The sequence below is a fragment of the Arachis ipaensis genome, chromosome B3 (assembly GCF_059453495.1).
Source record: "Arachis ipaensis isolate K30076 ecotype BB chromosome B3, ASM5945349v1, whole genome shotgun sequence".
Lineage (NCBI taxonomy): Eukaryota > Viridiplantae > Streptophyta > Magnoliopsida > Fabales > Fabaceae > Arachis > Arachis ipaensis.
The window spans coordinates 70,737,586-70,745,178 of NC_142438.1; the positions used below are offsets into that span (position 1 = coordinate 70,737,586).

The following is a 7,593-nucleotide window of genomic DNA, read 5'->3' on the forward strand; positions in this document are numbered from 1 at the left end:
TTCATGGACTTCCATATGAAGATCCTTTTCAGTTCTTAACTGAATTCTTGCAGATTTGTGATACTGTTAAGACTAATGGAGTAAATTCTGAAGTCTACAGGCTCATGCTTTTCCCTTTTGCTATAAGAGACAGAGCTAGAATATGGTTGGACTCTCAACCCAAAGACAGCCTGAACTCTTGGGATAAGCTGGTCACGGCATTCTTAGCCAAGTTCTTTCCTCTTCAAAAGCTGAGCAAGCTTAGAGTGGATGTTCAAACCTTCAGACAAAAAGAAGGTGAATCCCTCTATGAAGCTTGGGAAAGATACAAACAGTTGACCAAAAAGTGTCCTTCTGACATGCTTTCAGAATGGACCATCCTGGATATATTCTATGATGGTCTGTCTGAGTTATCAAAGATGTCATTGGATACTTCTGCAGGTGGATCCATTCACCTAAAGAAAACGCCTGCAGAAGCTCAAGAACTCATTGACATGGTTGCAAATAACCAGTTCCTGTACACTTCTGAAAGGAATCCTGTGAATAATGGGACGCCTATGAAGAAGGGAGTTCTTGAAATTGATACTCTGAATGCCATATTGGCTCAGAACAAAATATTGACTCAGCAAGTCAATATGATTTCTCAGAGTCTGAATGGAGTGCAAGCTGCATCCAACAGTACTCAAGAGGCTTCTTATGAAGAAGAAGCTTATGATCCTGAAAACCCTGCAATAGTAGAGGTGAATTACTTAGGTGAACCTTATGGAAACACCTATAATCCATCATGGAGAAATCATCCAAATCTCTCATGGAAGGATCAAAGGCCTCAACAAGGCTTTAATAATGGTGGAAGAAACAAGTTTAACAATAATAAACCTTTTCCATCATCCACTCAGCAACAGACAGAGAACTCTGAACAAAATACTTCTAATTTAGCAAACTTATTCTATGATCTATCTAAGGCCACTGTGAGTTTCATGAATGAAACAAGGTCTTCCATTAGAAATTTGGAAGCACAAGTGGGCCAGCTGAGTAAAAAGATCACTGAAATCACTCCTAGTACTCTCCCAAGCAATACAGAAGAGAATCCAAAAGGAGAGTGCAAGGCCATTGACATAAGCACCATGGCCGAACCTGTAAGGGAAGGAGAGGACGTGACTCCCAAGGAGGAGGACCTCCTGGGACGTCCAGTGATCAATAAGGAGCTTCCCTTTGAGGAACCAAAGGACTCTGAGGCTCATATAGAGACCATAGAGATTCCATTGAACCTCCTTATGCCATTCATGAGCTCTGATGAGTATTCCTCTTCTGAAGAGAATGAGGATGTTACTGAAGAGCAAGCTGCCAAGTTTCTTGGTGCAATCATGAAGTTGAATGCCAAATTATTTGGTATTGAAACTTGGGAAGAGGAACCTCCCTTGTTCACCAATGAACTAAGTGATCTGGATCAACTGACATTGCCTCAGAAGAGACAGGATCCTGGAAAGTTCATAATACCTTGTACCATAGGCACCATGATCTTTAAGGCTCTGTGTGATCTTGGTTCAGGGATAAACCTCATGCCCCTCTCTGTAATAGAGAAACTGGGAATCTATGGGGTGCAAGCTGCTAAAATCTCATTAGAGATGGCAGACAATTTAAGAAAATAGGCTTATGGACAAGTAGAGGACGTGTTAGTAAAGGTTGAAGGCCTTTACATCCCTACTGATTTCATAGTCTTAGATACTGGAAAGGAAGAGGATGAATCCATCATCCTAGGAAGACCTTTCCTATCCACAGCAAGAGCTGTGATTGATGTGGACAGAGGAGAATTGATCCTTCAATTGAATAAGGACAACCTTGTGTTTACAACTCAATGATCTCTCTCTGCATCCATGGAGAGGAAGCAGAAAAAGCTTCTCTCAAAGCAGAGTCAACCAAAGCCCCCACAGTCAAACTCTAAGTTTGGTGTTGGGAGGCCACAACCAAACTCTAAGTTTGGTGTTGAACTCCCATATCCAAACTCTAAGTTTGGTGTTGGAGGGTCTCAACAATGCTCTGAATATCTGTGAGGCTCCATGGGAGCCCATTGTCAAGCTATTGACATTAAAGAAGTGCTTGTTGGGAGGCAACCCAATTTTTATTTATCTAACTATATTTTTCTTAGTTATATGTCTTTATAGGTTCATGATCATGAGGAGACACAAAATAAATATAGAAATTAAAAACGGAATCAAAAACAGCAGAAGAAAAATCACACCCTGGAGGAAGCATCTACCTGACGTTCAACGCGAGAACAAAGCATGGTTCTGGCGCTGAACGCCCAAAATGGGCAGTGTCTGAGCGCTGAACGCCCAAAATGGGCATCATCTGGGCGCTGAACGCCAGAAATGCACCCTGGAGAGGAGCTGGCGCTGAACGCCCAGAACAAGCATGGTTCTGGCGTTCAACTCCAGAAATGGCCAACAAATGGGCGTTGAACGCCCAAAATGGGCACCAACCTGGTGCTGAATGCCCAGAGTTGTGTGCAAGGGCATTTTACATGCCTAATTTGGTGCAAGGGCATTTAATGAATGAGTGCCAAATGCGTTGAAAGCATGCATTTCATTATGCATTTCATCAGGCTTTATAATGCATTAGCATTATTAATAAGAGCAACGTGCACCAAGGAGGGACCAAGGCAATGAAGCTCGGTTCATTAAACCAACTGAGTGCACAAGAGGAGAGCAAGGCAAGGAAAAGCGCTCAGTTAAAACATTTAACTTTTTCGAGCCTCACCAAAATGAAAGCACAAAGAAAGGCGCTACTTCACACAAAATTTCACTCAGCAAGGCTCGAACCGTGTACATAAGGGAGCAAGGAGGAAGCGCTACTACTTTAGCAAGGAAATTGGCCACAAAAGGTGCTCACCATGATTCGAAGGTGGAGTTCATCTCAAAGGCACAAGGGCGCTCGGTTAAGTAAAGTAACTGAGCTCTATCGAGGCCGCCCACAAGCAAGGCTTGGTGCGCAACAAATTGCAAGGCCAAAAGCGAGGATTGAGTGCTCAGTTAACTTTTTCAACTAAGCCGTGCCCTGGGAGTGTCTCATGGCATATTCTTGGTCCAAAAATCAAATTTAATTCAATTCTTCACCAATTAAACCAAGGCCAACCAAACCCATCTCTCTTCAAATCCAAAGCAAGCAAAGCCCACATCATCACTCAAAGGCACAAGAACAAGCTAGAATTAAGATTTTCATTTAATTTGTTTTTCATTTCAATTTCATTTTATTTTGTAAAAAGCCTATATAAAGGCATCACTCTCATTTTCAAAAGGGGGAGCTCAATTGTATGGAGGCTAGCTCCAATAGGGAGTTTTGCACTCTTTAGTTTTCATTTTGCTCTCCCTCTCTTTAGTTTTCCATTCTCTTTTAAATTTTGGATCAAGAATTGAAGGAATTCTGTTTCACTTGATCTGAAATCTCTTATTCCTCTTCTGCATAAAATCTGAGTTTCCTTGATTACTTTCATCTTGTTCTTCTTCTGCAATTTACTCTTCCATTTTCATTTTGCAATTGTTCTTGTTGGATCAAGGAAGGATTTGAGATCTAGACTTGTTTTCTAGTCTTTTCCACTCCTGAGATCTTGAACCACTTTTAAATTGCTGCAAATTAAGCACTGCTTTTCTGTTTTGAATTCTTCAAGCAATTTCCCTTTTTTGTTTAGATCTGTTGCATGATTTTGCATCTTTTACTTCTCTGTTTGATTGCTATCTATACTTTCCTGTTCAATTTTAATTTTCAGCACCCACTCCCCTTTATATTTCATGCAATTTACATTTCTTGTCATTTAAGATTCTTGCAATTTACATTTCTTGCTCTTTAAGTTACTTGCCAATTTACATTCTGCAACTTTAAATTCATTGCCATTTACTTTCTGTTGGCTACAATTTCACACAATTCACTCAATGTTAGCTTGACTAAACTAATCACCCATTAAAGTTGCTTGATCCATCAATCCCTGTGGGATCGACCTCACTATAAGTGAGTTTTACTACTTGATACGACCTGGTACACTTGCCGGTTAGTTTTTGGTGTTTTGGGAAATTCAGTTTTCCATAAAAAATACCATCAAGTTTTTGGCGCCGTTGCCGGGGATTGATTTAGATCAACAATGATTAAGTGGGTGAGAAGTCTAGATCAAGTATTTTCTTTATTTTTGTTTTCTGTTTTAGATTGAAACCAAGGTGTTTGAGTTTTTGCCTCACTAAGAAATTCTCATCTCTGATATGAGCAATTTCAATTTTCCTTGGTGTTGTGTTTTCCAAAATTCAAATGGAGTTCAACTCATCTTATGATCAAACAAATTTTATGGGATACTGCCCACCATCACCAATCTCTAATGGTGGCTGGGAGTATCACCAAGAAAATACAAATTCTAAGCACTCCAATCCATGGAGAATTGCTTCAGAAACACAAGATGAGAAAGAAAATCATATGGAATATTTCCCTCCACCACAAAATGATTCAAGTCATTATTCCAATGGTGGCTGGGAGTATTACCAAGAAACTGCAAATTCTGAGCAGTCAACTCACATGAGAGATTGTCTAACCTCACCTCCCACTTCTACATTTGAAAATTCTTCTTCACCTAAATATGCCTCAACACAAACTTCCACGAACCAAGGCCTCTCAAAGCTTGAGATCATGTTTGAAAAATATGAGAGGGAGGCGCAAATATCTTGGAACGAGCAAGAGAAGTCATTCAAAAACATAGAAGTGCTGGTAAACCAATTGTTAAGTGCAAGGGAGAAGGTAGAAGAGCAAAATGAAGATCCCCTTCAAAAATCCAGAGAATTGTTGAAAAGACAAGAACAACTCATGGAGGAACAACAACAATCCTGGAGAGAACAAGAAATCTGTCTTCAGAAGATGGATTAGCAATTGGAGAACATGGGGAAATGCTCAGATCCACTGAGCAAGGAAAATGAAGACCAATTTGTTGGAGAGGAAGTGGAAGAACAAGAAATTGAGGAGGACAATCAAGGACGTCCATTCTCAAGTGAAGCAGAAAATCACATGAAGGAAGGGCTCATGGAACCACCAGTTCAAGAGGCCCTTAATGAAGGAAACACTCCAAAAATCACACAGCAACCATGTCTTGAATTCAAGGATGTGAAGGCAATTAACAAAAGCACCGAGAAGAGGATTGTGACCAAAATACCAAGGACAACATTCAAGAGGAGGTCAACCACAAGCAATCCAACCCCTAAACCACTAGCAAGCAAGCTCAGTCAAGCCATGTACAAAAGAAAGCTTGCTGAGAGGAAACCAAGACAGGGGGCAATAGCTGAATCTTCTCCTCCCTTGAGGTCATTCCTCTTAACAAATTGGAAGAAGAGGAAGAAAGTGAAGAGCAACATGCCAACAGTAGGTAATGTTTCTCTTCCTTGCTTTGCTTTCTTTCTTTGCTTTGTTTAAATTCAATAAATTGGCATATGGTTACATTCTAAGTTTGGTGTTGCCTTGCAACAAATTGTTTTCAATCTTTTTGGATGATTGCATCAAATCAAAAATGAAAGTGACACACCAAGATTCTAAGTTTGGTGTGCCACTTATTTTCTATGCAATTCATTCAAGCAACACCACTTGTTTGCATAATCATAATGCCTCTGCAGTTTTATTTTTCTCTTTTAATTTGACACTTTTTCATTCTACTTTCTTTAGTCATTTTTCTGTTTTAAAATGCTTTCATTTTAGTTTGCTTATTTACTGTGTTTGTTAAGACATTACCAAGAGAGCTTTATTCATGACAGATTCTTGGCTTGGTGATTATACTTAACAAATAACAGTTTCACTTGCTTAGTTTTAATTCAAATAAATTGACATATGATTGCATTCTAAGTTTGGTGTTGCTATGCAACAAAATTTGGTTTAAATTCTTACAAGATACTTGCATTAATTCCAAGTGAAAGTGTCACACTAAGTTTGGTGTGCCACTTATCTTTTATGCAATGTATTGTGGTCACCTTCTTAAGTTTGCAATCACAATGTCTCTGTCTCTTGTGCCTTGATTATTATCTTTAATTTTGCTTGCTTAGAACACATGTACTACTAACTTTTCATTGTATAAGACATTCATGATCCATCTTAGCCCCATAGCCATTGTTCTAATTGTTGCTTGAGGATGAGCAAGCATTCTGAGTTTGGCAAGGGAAAGGGAAGAATAAGAGGAAAATGACAACAATAGAGAAGATGGACTACAAGGTTGTAAAGTTCCTTTTCCTCTCCTTTGTTTCTAGCACTTTATTTTGCATGATTGTCTTTATAATCTCTGTATGCATGTGTGAATGAATAAAGCATAGCTTGAATCTTAATTTGTAACATGTTGCTGTGGCATTATGACTACCAACTTGAGTTTTGTGGGTTCAAAAGCAATAAAGCATCATGATCATAAACAAACAAGGAATTAAAGAAGATTTTAGCATGTGCATACAAGTACTGGAAAGCTAGTATGATTAATTGTTGCTCAATTGCATTGGATTTTATTTAATTGAAGTTTTCATCTAGGACATTTTGTGAAATCTTTTGAAAATCATGAAAACCTTGAAGAAGCAAGTACAATTAAAGCAAAAAAAGAAAAAGGGAAAGAATGAGAAAGCTGAAGGCTCTGAGTACCAATGACAATATGTTAAGTACTTGTGGTGTTTATGTATCAAGCCAAATGCTTGAAAACAAAACACTTAGAAGTCAAGGCTAGGCTCAAGTGCAAAAGCACTCCCTCAAAGCTCAAGGTTCTGAGCATCAATGATTAGAGAGTCAAGAAAAGAAAAGAAAAAATGAGCTTAATGAAGTCCTCTAATCAAATGCTTGTGGTGCTTATGTATCAAGTGGTAATACTTGAAAACAAAGCATTTAGAAGTCGTAGCTTTGTTATCAACTCATGGGGCAAAGCACCCAAAAGGAGAAGCTAATAAGAAAATCAAAAGCTTGTTTCAAGGAAGAAATATAAGAAAAAGATTTTATAAATTGAGCTAGATGGAAGCATCAATCATTTACATCTCTTTTGTGATTGTAGCATGCTTAGAAAACTAGCTAACCATGAACATTGAGTTGCTATTCTTCTTACCTTGGATTGTCAATCTTTATTGCATGATTCTTTTCTTGCTTGGGGACAAGCAAGGTTTAAGTTTGGTGTTGTGATGACATGTCACCATGTCATGTTTTTCTATGCTTTTTCATATAAGAAATTGATGATTTGTGCTTAAATATTGAATGCTTTTGTGCTTAAATGTTATATTTCTTTGATCTTTTGATTTGAAAAATTTTGTAGGAAATAAGAAGAAAAAGAAGCAAAAAGCACAAAATAAGCTAAAAAGAAGAAAAAAAGAGTTTTGGGGCACACTTTGAAGTTGAGCACGCTTTGGAGCCTTAGGCCACGCTTTTAAAAGCATGACCCATGACCATGAAGCCTTGGCACATGCATCAATATCATATGCATGCATGCATGAAATGTTTAAAGCAAATAACGTTAATGCATTAAAGCATTATTAATTAAAGTCATGAAAGCATGCAACTTTAATTACTAATGCAATTGGCATTACGTTAATACATTACATTTTTAAGTACATGGAAGCATGCATGAAACATTCATTG

The 7,593-nt window shown here is 38.3% G+C and overlaps 1 non-coding gene across 1 annotated transcript; it reads right to left on the reverse strand.

The window, feature by feature from the left end:
• Positions 1-236: 236 nt before the first annotated feature.
• LOC148571055 (small nucleolar RNA R71) lies at positions 237-344 on the reverse strand. Its single transcript, XR_015908730.1, has one exon. It is a non-coding gene; the product is annotated as a small nucleolar RNA R71 (small nucleolar RNA).
• Positions 345-7,593: the final 7,249 nt, after the last annotated feature.